A 14,444-nucleotide genomic window follows, 5' to 3' on the forward strand; every position below is an offset into this window, starting at 1 on the left:
TTTGCACTGATCACTGTAGGCCCTCCCTCAAGCTTCAGAAATCTGACTGCCTAGCTTGTACATTCACCTTAGAAACTGTTACTTCTAAATAACTTCCATCTTTTCTCCTCACAGTATTCAACTATGTAGCTTAAAGTCAAATTGGAGGGTTACTGCCACATGGTTACCTCACGGGTACTTAAAAGTGTGAATCTTAGCACCTGACTGGAAAGCTTCCCAAGTGACAGGCCACAAAGGCGTTGCAGGGATGCCTCAAGACGATGATGCTGTGAAGTTGTTCCCAGGATATGCCGAGAACCTATTAAAATCTATAAAAACTGCAATTATGCTTTAATACTGTCAGATGCTCTTTCCGAAACTCCCTGAATCCAGTGACATTTGAATGGGAAATTGATAAATTGATATTTAAAATGCAATAAAACAAATGTCTGGCTGGGGATGTTGATCAAGTGGTAGAGCACTTGCCTAGCAAGCATAAGGCCCTGGTTCAATCTTAAGCGTGCACACACACACACACACACACACACACACAGATACATACACACATACAAACACACACACACACACACACACAGAGAATGCAACCAAATTTCTACCAGGCCATCTACAGAGGTCCTCCAGCCACTTTAGTCCACCTGCAAGTATTGTGCAAATACTTCCATTTCTCAGTATCAGCTGGAGATTGGTTCTAAGATTTCCATGAATATAAAAGCCCAAAGACCCTCAAGTCCCTTATATAAAATAATACTATGTTCTATGCATATCATCTTGTATACTTTAAATCACCTCTACATGAATTATAATGCCTAATACACTGGAAACGCTATGCAAATAGTAGTTACATTGTATTGTTTGGGGAATACTGACAAAAATGTTTGTATGTGTTCAGTACAATGTTTTCTGTTTTCCAAATATTTTTATTTGCAGCCAGCTGAATGCATAAATTTAATAAAATTAAAGGTATATATCATTAGGAGAAGAAATAGAATGGCTTGTTAGGAATCTTTTCTTTTTAATTTAGGAGCCTAGTGTTGTTTTTAAAGTGAACATACCACCACAATTTGTATCATTTGAACTCACCACTAGGTGGCAGCAAAGGCTTCACTTTTGAATAACCTAACTGGAGGCCAGACTGATGCTTATCAGCATACAAGGCCCCAGGAGAATGGGATATGGACTACTCTCCTGGCCTTGTGCCACAGACCCAAGGCTTATAGGAGGGGCCATGTCTCTGTTTTTCCTGGGTGAATGGCTCCACCACCGCAGGAGGCCTCCATTTAGTGGCTGTGATGGACCGACCTTTCCTGGCACCTGAGATATCAGGAGGAATTAATACTGTTAAACCTCTGAATGCTTCTCTATTAACAGGCATCACTGTCCTTGTTCCCACTACTTCCTTTCCCACACAGACTTCAGGTCAGAGAAGAGGCTCTTACTGCTGGGAATGATCTAGACAGATCTAGACAGCCTGTCAATAAAATTAGCATAGTAGTAATTCAAGCAATGCTAAGAATACTAGTTTTCAACAAAATTGTATTTCCCTGCTTTCAGTCTCTAACATTTTCAGTGCTTAAAGATTCTACAATGGTCTGCTTTATACAGCAATACAAAAAATTATAAAAATAGCTTAGAAAATTATATTATACCTCCCTGTTTGTGTTTTTTTTTCCTTGTGGTACAAGGTTTGAATGTAGGGCCTCACATTTGCTCATTGCTTGCTTGGCTGGCAGTCTACCACTTGAGATACGCCTCCAGTCCTACTTTCTGCTTATTTTGGAGATAGCGTCATTCAGACTTTTCTGCACAGACTGGCCTCAAACTCTGATCCTTCAGTTCTCAAGTTTCCTTGGCAGATAGAATTTCAGGACTGAGCCACTGGCATCTGGCTTTCCTGTTTCATTGTTTTATTTTGTTTTTTGTTTTTTGCTGGTCATGGGGCTTGAACTCTGGGCCTGAATGCTGTCCCTCAGCTCTTCAGCTCAATGCGAGTGCTATACCACTTGTGCCACTTTGCCACTTCCGGTTTCCTGAATGATTTATTGGAGATAAGAGTCTCACAGATTTCCCTGCCCAGGCTGGCTTTGAACCGTGATCCTCAGATCTCAGCCTCCTAAGTAGCTAGGATTACAGATGTGAGCCACTGGTGCCTGGCAGCTTTCCTGTTTTTTAAATTCTGCTACCCGACAGTGCTGACAGTATCTTCATAATTTTCTCTTTATTTTCCTTGATCACTACAAAAGGGATTTAAAAAAATGGAGTAAAGGGTATTTGGGAGTTCTTTGTCCTATACTTGCAGTTTTCTCAAAGTTTTAAGTTACTTTAAAATTTAAAACAAAAAAATTTTTTTTCTGTAGAAAAAGATATATCTATAGTGCTGGCTTACACAGGGACTGGACAAGCTAGGTACTCCACAAATGCTTTCTCATCTGGCTATTGTTTTGAAATACATGATTTGATAGTTTATTTGAATTTTCAATATTGCCAAATTTAAAACAAAGTTCTTTTCTATCTGAAGGATTGTAATAACTGAATAACATTACTTTAAAAATAAAATCATTATGTCATTACTTACTCTATGAATGATACCAGCTGAATGCAGATGTTTAATACCACAGAGCATCTGGTACAGAAGGTAGGACATTCTTTCATGGTCCAGCTCCATATGAATAACCTGACATAAGTTAGCATCCATTAATTCCATAACCAAATACCTGAGGATAAAAAAAAAATCAGCCATTACAGGAAAATGACACCAAATTCCTTATGGTTTATTCAATCAAACATTTTACGAAACAGTAATAGCTCACTATCTAATCACTGAATTAGCTAAAGTAAAAAAAAAAAAACTCAATGCATTTTTTAAGGAGTATTTGGAAAGAAAATTTAACTGTGTAAAAATTTTCCAAAGAATGTATTTTTCAAGTTAAAAATCAAACATCATCTATATCATGGCAAATAAAAATTTGCACAAATTTTCCTACTTGTTTCTCCTCTACTTGATCATTCTTACCAGCATTAAGCCATGCTGGTAAGAAACAACATTTATAAAGAAAGTCTTAACAAATGCCCTATTCTGGTGGAGGACACTGATAACTGGGAGTAAGCAGGGGGAGGGGAGGACATGTGGGAACTCCTATCTTCTGCTAAATTTTGCTATGCATCTGAATTGCTCTAAAAGTAAGAGTCTATTTTTAAAAAGTGATCATAAGAGGAAAAGAAAACTTCCAACCTCATTTCCCCACAAGTTTCCTCTCCATTTCAATGTCTAGTCTCTTTCCTTAAGCTTATTATCCACCATAATCTCTCATGTGGATAGCTGCAGAAGCCTCTGTTCCTAATTGGGTTTCTGTGTCTCCACTTTACAGAGGTTTCTACTCAGAAACAAGTCATTCTTTTAAAAAAACAAGCCAGGCAAGCTAATAACTCTACCGGAAATCTTACTCTGACTTGCCTTAGTAACCTAGGGGCTCCTGTAATGTCCATCTTCTCCTCCTGCTTTACTGGCCACATTGGCTTCTTGCCTGGCACACGAAGCATGTTCTACTGTTGCTCTGCCCCGACCATCTCCCTTAATCTCCACTCCACCTCGCCACAAAGACCTCATCTCCTCCAAGACTTCCTTTACATATCACCAACTTGCTGAGGTCTTTCCCCAACTAGCCTGTCATGGTTCATTTTGAGTGTCAACTTGAACAGATTAGGTAATACTTTACCTAGAAGCCTGCTAGAGCCTTATTTAGGGTTTGTGTGGGAAGGTGTTTGTAGAGGTGAGTCTGAATGTGGGTGTGTGACATCCAATCAGCCAAGGGCTGCAACTGGTTAACTGGTCTCTTCTACATGAACTGAGACAGACTTCTACTGCTGGCCTTGGACATCAGAACTGTGGGCTCCCTAGTTCTAGGACTAAGACACCAGTGGTCTCTGAGGTTCTCAAGCATTGGGTCTTAGATGGAAAGGTATACACTGGCTTCTCTAGCTCTGTGGCCTTTGCATTTAGAGCAAGCCATGATAGCATCTCAGCTGCTACCTCACATAAGGCTCCCCCTCCCCCATCTCTCTCTCTTTCCCTCCCTTTCACTCTCTCTCTCCCCTACTGGCTCTCTCTGGAGAACCCTTCCTATTTAAAATTGTAGCATGAATCCCAACCTCCCAACACTAACCCAGCTTGACTTTTTATCCAAGCACTGAATATATTCTAGGGAACTACATACTTTCCTTACCTATTTATTATCTTTCTTCTCTGGCAGGATCTAGGAGGGTGTTGGCTACCTAAAATTTGTAATAAAGGGAATTTTGCTTCCATTTGTCACTAAGGTACACTTACTCCAAAAGAACATATAGCACGTGGTGAACAATCATTTGTTCTATGATTGAATACACCAATAAATGTAGGATCAAGTTGAACATCAATATGGTAGACTAGTATTTCATCTCACTGCTAGCAAGGAAAGCTGGGAGGCTGGATTGGGAGGATTGTGGTTCATGGCCAGCTCAGGCAGAAATGGTTTTGAGACTTCTTCCCAACAGGTGGTGTACACCTGTTATTCTACCTACACTAAGAATCCTAAAACAGGCAGATTGTGGCTCAGGCTAGTGCCTGGGCAGGAAGCCATTTTCTCAGAAATAACTAGTACAAAAAGGGCTTAGAGGTGTGTCCTAGCAAGTATAAGATCCTGAGATCAAACTGAAAAAAAAGTCTATAAAACACAGACTATTTAATGACACAATCATTTCAAGTAATACTCATAAACACCTATCGAGAACTGAAGAAAATTTTGTAGTTCAGTAAAATAAAGTAGACACAGCAATGGTCACTGCCTGCTCTGAGGAATTCTCTGCACTTATCTTTGATCAGTCACAGGAATAAGAGAATTCTAGGCAAAACAAAGTAAATATTAATACCCCCTTTTTTTGTAGTGTCATTCATAGACAAAAGAGTATGTATGGTATCATTAAGAAATGGATGGCCCCCTACATTTCCTAAATACTAGAAATTGGCTACTTCTCTTCTAAATTTTTTCCATCTTTGATACAATTGATACTTACACATCTTGAAATTCTTCTAGAGTTTTTTGTGGTGTAAACACATTTAACAAACTAATTATCTGAAAAGAGAAAATTAAATATACTTCAGTATACCAAATGACTCTACTGGATTACAAAAATTTAGCTGAATATTAAAATGTATTAAAACAAAAAAATCACATAACAGTAGAACTCAATTATTATTATTATTATGGCTGTTATCAAAACATTCTATTTGATGGCATTTGAGAAATGTCAAACATCAACTGAAAACAAGATGTACTTTTAGTCAAGTTCCTCTTATGTGTCCCTAGTAACTTAAAACTTAAGTACTGTTAGAAAATGTACTGTACTGAGTTTCTAAAATATTTTGAAATATGAAGACTAAACTTGTGGTTTGGCATTATATACTTCCTTTTGAGGAAAGGCTTAAAGAGCTGACCCCACTGTCACCCCCTTATGAGTCACACTGCTTTAAACCTACATCCTCAATCATCTCAAATGACCAAAAGAGAGATGAATTGTTCAATCTATACAATTGGGATTATTGGTTAGTGAAAGAGAAAAAAAAAACTCTGCATCTATTCTTCAATCTTCAAACCAAAATCAACTAAAAATTGAACAAAGATTTAATCCTAAAACTACAAAAACATTATAATATGGATAAATGGTTATGGTATCCTGGTATAGAAAAATCATTTCAGCCGGGTGCCAGTGGCTCATGTCTATAATCCTACCTACTCAAGAGGCAGAGATCTGAGGATTGTGATTCAAAGCCAGTCCAGGCAGGAAAAATCCATGAGACTCTTATCTCTAATTAATTATTTTTTTAAAAAAATATTAAGTGAAGCTGTGACTCAAGTGGTAGAGCAATAGATATGAGAAAAACATAAAATTAAACACCTCAGGGACAGGACCGAGGTCCTGAGTTCAAGCCCCAGGACTGGGACATACACACCTCAGGGATAGTGCCCAGGTCCTGAGTTCAAGCCCCAGGACCGGGACACACACACACACACATACCGGGACACACACACACACCGGGACACACACACACACACACACACACACCGGGACACACACACACACACACACACACACGCGCGCGCACACACACGCACACACACGCACACACACCCAGGCTTGGAGGTGTGATTCAAGTGGAAAAGTACCACCTAAATAAACAAAGATGAACAAACATGAGGGCTTGGGTTCAAACCCTAGTAGTGTCAAAAAATTTAAACTAAAGCCAACTCAAACCACAGATTCAAAACAATAAACCAAACTTTTATATCTAATATCTCTATACCAGAAAGAGCCATAAAAAGTTAAAACATCTAATCTTCCATATTAATCTTAAATATTTAATCTTGAATATCATTGATATCTAAAATACTAATCTTAAGTATTCTTAAAAAAGACAAAAATAAAAGAGAGGTTTTAGCTGGGCGCCAGTGGCTCACACCTATAATCCTAGCTACTCAGTAGGTTGAGATTTGAGGATCAGGGATCAAAGCCAGCCCAGGCAAGGAAAGTCCATGAGACTCTTATTTCTAATAAACCACTCAGAAAACCTGGAAGAGGGGCTGTGGTTCAAGTGGTAGAGTGCTTGCCTTGAGCTGAAGAGTTGAGGGACGGTGCCCAGGCCCAGAGTTCAAGCCCCACAACTGACCAAAAAAAAAAGGTTTTAAGTTGACCTCTCAAACCTCTTCCAAATTCACATTTTATGATGTCCCCATAGGGTAAGGTTATCAAATTAACACTCAGAAGATCATTAGTAAGACATGCAGTGGTAGTGCTAGCCTTGAGTGGAAGAGCTGAGTGGTAGTGCCCAGGCCCAGATTTCAAGCCCCAGGACCACCCCCTCCCACTCCCTGTTTTTTGTCAGTCATGGGGCTTGAACTCTGGGCCTGGGCACCATCCCTAAGCTCTTCAGCTCAAGGCTAGTGCTCTACCACTTGAGCCACAGCGCCACTTTCAGTTTTCTGGTGGTTTATTGGAGATAAAAGTCTCACGAACTTTCCTGTCAAGGCTGGCTTTGAACCGTGATCCTCAGATCTCACCCCCCTGATTAGCTAGGATAACAGGTGTGAGCCACCAGTACCCAGCAAAATATAATGATTTTAATAGTCATTCTTAACCTAGGTCTGAACTCAGCCCATCTCCCAAAGAACTTGAAGGTTATCACATGGCTGAGAGTATCAAGGCCTATGGAGGAAACACAGACATAACTTACATTTTTATGATTGACACATTTTAAGAGGACAAGTTCACGATAAGCTCTCTTTGCATGTGTTTGATTCTGAAAGGGACGGCTTAGTTTCTTGACTGCAACATTTATTCCAAGAACTGTATCAAAAGCAGCACTATAATTAGGAAATAGAAGTAAACAATTGATTAGGATGGCTTTAATAAACATAGCAATGGAGAACACAACATTCAACATATCATCTTTTAAAATGAGTGAACAAATCAGGAAAGATGTTCTGCTTGTTTCCCATCAAGGCAGAAGTGCATATGAAGAGGAGTGCGTAGGAGCTGGCTAGACTGCAGAAGCAATTTAGTCCTCTGCAGATGCAGGGGTGACCTTTCATCCACAGTTTGGGTGGCATTCCACAATTCTTTGCACATGGAATTTTCACTTGAGAAGATGAAATTATTTTAAGATTACTATGTTCAAAACCAGGTAATATTTTCTTTTTTATTTTGGGATGTGTGTGTGTGTGTATGTGTGTACCCATGGACCAGTTCTGGGGCTTGGGCTGGGTGCTGCCGAGTGCTCTACCACTTGATTCACAGTTCTACTTCTGGTTTCTTTCTCATTAATTTGACGTATAAGTCTTCCCTTTCAAGCCTTGTGCTTGGCTGGGGTATCATCACTTGAGCCATGCCCCCCAGTTCTGGCTTTTGCTGGCCTAGACTGGCTCCAAGTTGTGATAGGTGTGAGCCACTGGCACCCAGCAGAGCTAGGTAATTTAAGCAGAGCCAGATAGTTTAACACAGAGAATGTAAGGCCAAGAAATTAAATCCTCAGTTCAAATAGGCCAAGATAATGAACAATAATTGTAACTTACAGAATTATAACCTCTTTGTACAACTATAGTACTTAACAATAAAATTTAAAAAATAATTATCACTGATTACATGTAAGTACATTTTGGAATTATCAGAGTAACAAAGTAAAAAGTTAAACTCATGGAAAGAATGCAACAAATCTAAGTTTTGATTGATTGTGTTTTTCCCAGACAAAAGAATCTAAAAAGAAAACATAAGCCAAAAATCTCATGGTAAATACCCAAGATACAAAAAAATCTCTGATGTAAGCAATAGCTATATATAATATGCTGCTGGAAATACTTCTTCCCATTAGTAAGAATAGAACCTACAGCCTGTGTTTCCTGCATCCCAAGTTCTCTGAGATTTAGTGTTCATTTCCCTCCAGAAATTAAGCATGGAAAATAGTTGCCTAACTACCACCATTCAAGTTCCAAATTAGCACTAAATAGCTTAGTGTTATTTCCTTTGACTACTCATCAGGAGTTCAAAGGTACCGAAGACCATGTGAGACACTAGGTGGAGCTTTTTTTTTTAATTTTTTTTTTTTTTTAGTCCGGTCATGGGGCCTGAACTCTGGGCCTGGGCACTGTCCCTCAGCTCTTCAGCTCAAGGCTAGTGCTCTACCACTTGAGCCACAGCGCCATTTCCGGCTTTTTTTTTCTGCTTATGTGGTGCTGAGGAATCGAACCCAGGGCCTCATGCATGCAAGGCAAGCACTCTACCACTGAGCCAACTTCCTAGCCCCTAGGTGGAGCTTTTAAATTGCTTCTGTGTATTTATTTTATTAAATTTATAACACTGTGTATACTTGTTCTTTTCTGTTAATAATGCTTCTGGGCCAAACAACTCCTAATTTAACTAAATCTGTTTTAAGTTGAAGGTTGTTTATTGTAGCATTTGGTTAAGGATTATTAGAAACATCATTTTAATTCAGTTCATATGTACATTTACACATATGTAAATTCCTTAGCCCATCTACAGATGCATCATTCCATATGAATCATAATATGCTGAAGGAAAATCAACTTGGAAAATAAATAACTTGTGTACAATACACATGTGTATTTGCTTCTCCAACTCAAGAATCTGAAAACATATATTTTTCTGGTCTCAAAAACCCATACATTTTTCTGGTCCAAAGTTTCAGTTACACAGGAATTATGGGTAAGTTCAAGAGCTCAACTATTCAATACAGTATCCATAGTTAAAAACAATGTATTGTTTTCTCAAAAACTGCTCAGCAACAGATTTTAAGTGTTCTCACCACAGAAAACACGTTTGTGAGGTAGTATACATGTAAATTAGATCAATTTATTCTACTACATATACATGTTTTAAACATGTTGTACACGATAAAAACATGTACTTTCTATTCTTTAAAAAGTTATAAAAAATGATTCAAAGGGTCCAATTCTATGCATCTGAATAGACACAGGCTTCTCTAACTCCTAGTTTCAACTTCAAAAGCAATGACCTTCAATTATTCATGGTCACTTTGTAATCTCTCTTAAACCAAAAAGCATATATTTTATCCTGATTTTATTCATTTATCTAGTTGAAAAAACAACTACTTATTCCATAGTAAGAGAATTAAACTACTTATTTGAGATTCCCCCATGCTTGCCAGTTTTGTTCTTGTGTTATTTTTAGGTTTTCCTTTGTAACTTTAAATAGCATGCCTAAACTTACTCCACCAACTTTCAAAGGAATCTCTTGACCCACCCCCACAGTAGGTAAAGTGAGACCAGTATATTCTATCCCCGTTCTCTCTCTTCATTCTCTCATTTCCTCTAAACTTGTGGCTTAAATGGTCAAGCTTGCCAACACATGTTTCTTATGTACATATTAAGTCTCCTATGTTCTTTAGGATGTGTCTAAAAATTGAACACCATAATATTGCATGTATATATACATACATATATATATATATGTATATATACACATATATGCTTTCATTTTCCAAAGACCACTCACACCAAAAAATGGTTTCCAGAATCAAGGAGAAATGGGCTTTAGTTTCTTATATTCTATCAGTCACTAAAACATTAGGTCCTTTGAAATTTCTTTCATATTTAGATCATGGCTTTTAGTATCTTACCCCACCACAAGTTTCTAATAAACTTTTTCTTATTATTAGAGAAGAAAAATGCCTCTTTTGAAGTGTTACCATCAGTACTTGCTAATTTCTTGTTCATAGTATTTATTGTTTAGAATCTCTTCTGTCTGGGGACATTTTCTTGGAGGGTCTGCAGCCTGACACTATATAAGCCTGACACTGCTCTAATCCCTAGGATTTCTTTCACAGGCCTTCACTGTGTCTTTTATGATCTGTTCTTGTTTGGTCTTACTTGTTGGAATACATCTTTAAGAACTATTTGCTACCACCACCCCTGAAAAAGCACATGGAAGATAAATGATCATACTCTGCCATCATCCTTGATAGTTGGAACTAAAAATCAATTTTCTCGCAAAACTTTAAGTCCATTGCTTTGCTGGATTTCAGCATGTCTTTTTTCTTTCTTTCTTTCCTGTCTTTTCTTTCTTTCTTTCTTTCTTTGTTTTGGTGCTGGTACTGGGGCTTGAATTCAGGGTTTTCACTTTCATTCAACTTTGTCACTCAAGGCTGGTGCTCTGCTACTTGAGCCATGCCTTAACTAGCAGCTTTTGCTGGTTAACTGGAGATAAGTCTCCTGATTTGTCTGCTGCCTGAGCTGGCTGCAAACTGAGATTCTCAGGTGTCAATTTCCCAAGCTGCTAGGATTATAAGTCAGCCATTCCTTTGCTTTGGGCTCCTCAGCTCAATGACTTATCACAGTCATGTCTGTCGGTGTCTCAAAAGTCCCTTGAGACCCCTTCCAATTACTATCCCTCCTGTTCACCAAAGGTAATAACTACTTCTGACTTTTACCATTTCTTAAATTTTACTAGTACTTGGGTTTAAACTCAGGTCCTCACACTTGCTTGGCTTGCTAGCTTGGCTGGCACTCTACCACTTGAGCCATACCTACAGCTCTGACTTGTCTGATAATTACTTCCTTGCCTTGAACCAGCCGAACAGGTTTATTTTATTTTGCTTTGCCAGTCCTGGGGCTTGAACTCAGGGTCTGGGCACTGTCCCTGAGCTTCTTTTGCTCAAGACTAGCACTCTACCATTTGAGTCACAGTGCCACTTCTGGCCTTTTCTGTGTATGTGATATCGAGGAATTGAACCCAGGTCTTCATGCATTCTCCCACTAAGCCACATTCCCAGCCGCTAAACACTAATTTTTAACCACCTCTTTCCTCCACATTTCCCCAGTAGCTTCTAGGAAAAGATAATTATGAGTGAAAAAGAATACTGGATTTGGGAATCTCAGAACTAGACCTGTGAAGAATTAGATTCTACCAAAAACCTCAAGGAGCTTGGGAACAGATTTTTCCCCAGAGGCTCCACAAAAAAGCCTAGCCCAGCTAACATCTTGACTTTAGTCTTCAATGGGATGCTGAGCAGAAAATATCATCTTACAGTTCTGGATGAAGAAGTCTATAGATACTATGCGGCTAAAACCAAGAGGCTGGCGGAACTGTACCACTCCTGGAGGGTCTAGGAGGAGAATCTATTCCCCTGTCCTTTCTGGTTTTGAGGCTTCACTCCTGGCTCTGTATCACTCCACACTCTCTGTTATCACACTTCCTCCTCTTACCATGAACCTCTGGTCTTCTTTCTGTAAGAACACTTTCTCAGTGATGTTGCACCCACTGTGCTGGGTAGCCTTCCCCTCCCCCCAGATCATTAATTTAATTAAACCCACAAATTTTCTTTGGTCATGTAACATTCACAGCATCCAAGAATTAGGATATGGATGCCCACACACTGTTTTGGTCCATTATGCTCTCCTAGAGACTCACTGATGGATGATTTTTAAAGAATAATAAAATGGTAATATTTTAATAAGCAATTATAGAAAATCCAATTCCTATTGTTGAGGTAGTAGCTAACCTATTGCTAAGTTTCTTTTAGCAAAAGTACTCTTTGTTTTACTTAAACAGGAATATGCCATTAGCAGATTAGACAGGATGGATACAAAAGAAAACAAGGGAACAAGAAGACAAAACCACATCTAAAGTGTTTACTTTCCCAAGTGAGAACCTAAGCTAGGAGGATACCATGAAACTGAAGGTCAATTATAGCTAAAAAATTAAAACATTTCTTAAATGTCATAGTTGTTCTATCAAAATAAATCAGTGAATTGAGACATTCAAATAAGGCACTTAATAAATACTTAATTACTCATTATTGATAAGATTTTAAATAGAAATTAGCCTAGAGTCCTGATCATACCAAAAATGATCAATAGTTCAAAGGCATAGACAAGCTTTACCTCAGGAAAAGCAGTAAGGTCTCCAGAGACCAATAGATGGAACCTAACACCCTGTGAGATAGGGAGAAGTCCAATGAGGCTGAGTCTTAACAGCACCATTAATACAGTGAGGATTACAGCAGAGCTCACAGTAATTGGGTAATATTCACCATTTATATTACTTCTAATCTTCAAAAACAAGTGAACGGCCAATTAGGATAAAGGAAGCCCATATTTAAAATGGCGGCCTATCTACAGCTATAAAATGAATTCCTCCAGACCACTGATATTTGTTACTTTTCATTTCTTCTTCCCTTCCTCTTCCCTCCTTTCTTCACCTCTGTCTTTTTCTCTTTCTGGCTCTGTCTCTCTTATCAAATTATGTGTGTTGTTACCATCTAAGAAAGAGATTATAAATCAAAAGAATGTTTTATCATTCAAAATCTTTATTAACATCAAAGTTTCCAAATCTGGACCATCAACTGACTTTAAATTTTAACTTCGTGCAAGGGATTTATGTACAATAAAATCTGTACTGCTTCAAGATCTGAAACTTTCTGAGCACTGACAGAACTTTTGGATTAGGGATGCTCCATCAGTAATGTCTATAAAATATTCCAAAATCTAAAAATTAAAATAAAAATCAGAAGCCCAGAAATATTTTTGTCCCCAAGCATTTCAGATAAGGGGTATTCTGCCTGTACCAAGTTAGCATGCTATCATTTGGAAGTTAAGACTATCACTATTTTGGATAGGTGAGTGAATTGTAAACTTCTCAATCATATGTCTCTGCAACAGAGGATAAAGCTGGATTTCATAAATTCTGTAATTTTAGGATTACATAAAAAAAAACCCACTGATTAAGATTCTCTAAATTCAGCCTCTTTACACGCACACATAATCCACAGCCACAACACCCAATAATGTACTTATACCTTCAACCTTCTCTGCCTACTAGCTATAAACAGATTCTTGGCTTTACTACAGGTTCTTTTAGAGATAAAGAGAATCCTGTTTTTATTGACTAAAAAGAAAAAAAAAATCACTGAGAAAAATTAGGGATAAAATGCTTGAGAAGAGCTGGTAACTGTAGTCTAGAAAACAGGTGAAAACTTTACCTTTAGCTGGCAGTGATGTTGCAGCAGCTGACTGTCTTACCATGCAAGAGACTAAGGTTCAGGGTCAGACCAACGGTTCTGACGTCCTGGGCTGGACACATAGTTGAAGAGAGACACCAAGGAAGAGACGGCCAGCCCAACCCCTCACACAGCATCCCTTCCTGGTTAATCCATGGTGTGATAATGACACTGACTGGCCTCATCCTGCCAATGAATGGCAAGGCACGGCAATGATGGCGCCTAGAAATGAATAGGAGTGATTGGGAATAAAAGGGGGAGGGGAGGAAAAGGTGGCCATGATGAAGAAATGAATAAAACTCCAAATTTCTGTTATACCTCACTGTCATACCTAGTACTCTGCTATTATAATGACAGGGCAAATGAATAACAACAAAAAAAAACTGAAAAGAAAAGAAAAAAAAGCAAAAGAAAATTGCTACCTATTTAAGTTTATGAAGCATTCTAAGGATTTGGATGTGTATCCTATCACCTGACTACATATAACTATAGCAAGACTTGATTCAATTAGCTTTAATTTATTTTTTTCTAAGTTTTCAATGATTTAGTTTTACTTTTTCTTACAGTAAAAATTCAATCCAAAGTAATGAAATAGCCCATACTTACCAAACAATTCCTTGGGCTCCGGAGCCAATTGGTTTCAATTGCTGGTAACGTTTCAGGACAGTGAAAGTTGAGTCTGCCACCTGCACGCTGTAAAACTGACTGTCACATTTACTGTCACTCATGATGTAGTGTCATACAGTATTCCGGGAGCCAGTATGTTGTCAGGTTCCTTAGATGAGAAACAGAAGGAACATACATCCTTACTGAATTATACATACACAGTTCACCAAACAGTATTTCAGGTTCATTGGAATGTAAGACAATATGGCTCTAAGTCTGA

The 14,444-nt window shown here is 38.3% G+C and overlaps 1 long non-coding RNA gene across 1 annotated transcript; it reads right to left on the minus strand.

Moving 5' to 3' along the window:
• Positions 1–7,307: 7,307 nt before the first annotated feature.
• Positions 7,308–14,252, minus strand: LOC138819799 (uncharacterized). Its single transcript, XR_011369637.1, has 3 exons — positions 14,165–14,252; positions 13,541–13,780; positions 7,308–7,391 (listed from the first exon to the last, which is right to left on the minus strand). It is a non-coding gene; the product is annotated as an uncharacterized lncRNA (long non-coding RNA).
• Positions 14,253–14,444: the final 192 nt, after the last annotated feature.

The sequence above is a fragment of the Dipodomys merriami genome, unplaced genomic scaffold (assembly GCF_024711535.1).
Source record: "Dipodomys merriami isolate MVZ:Mamm:240054 unplaced genomic scaffold, mDipMer1.0.p SCAF_819, whole genome shotgun sequence".
In the NCBI taxonomy this organism is placed as follows: Eukaryota; Metazoa; Chordata; class Mammalia; order Rodentia; family Heteromyidae; genus Dipodomys; species Dipodomys merriami.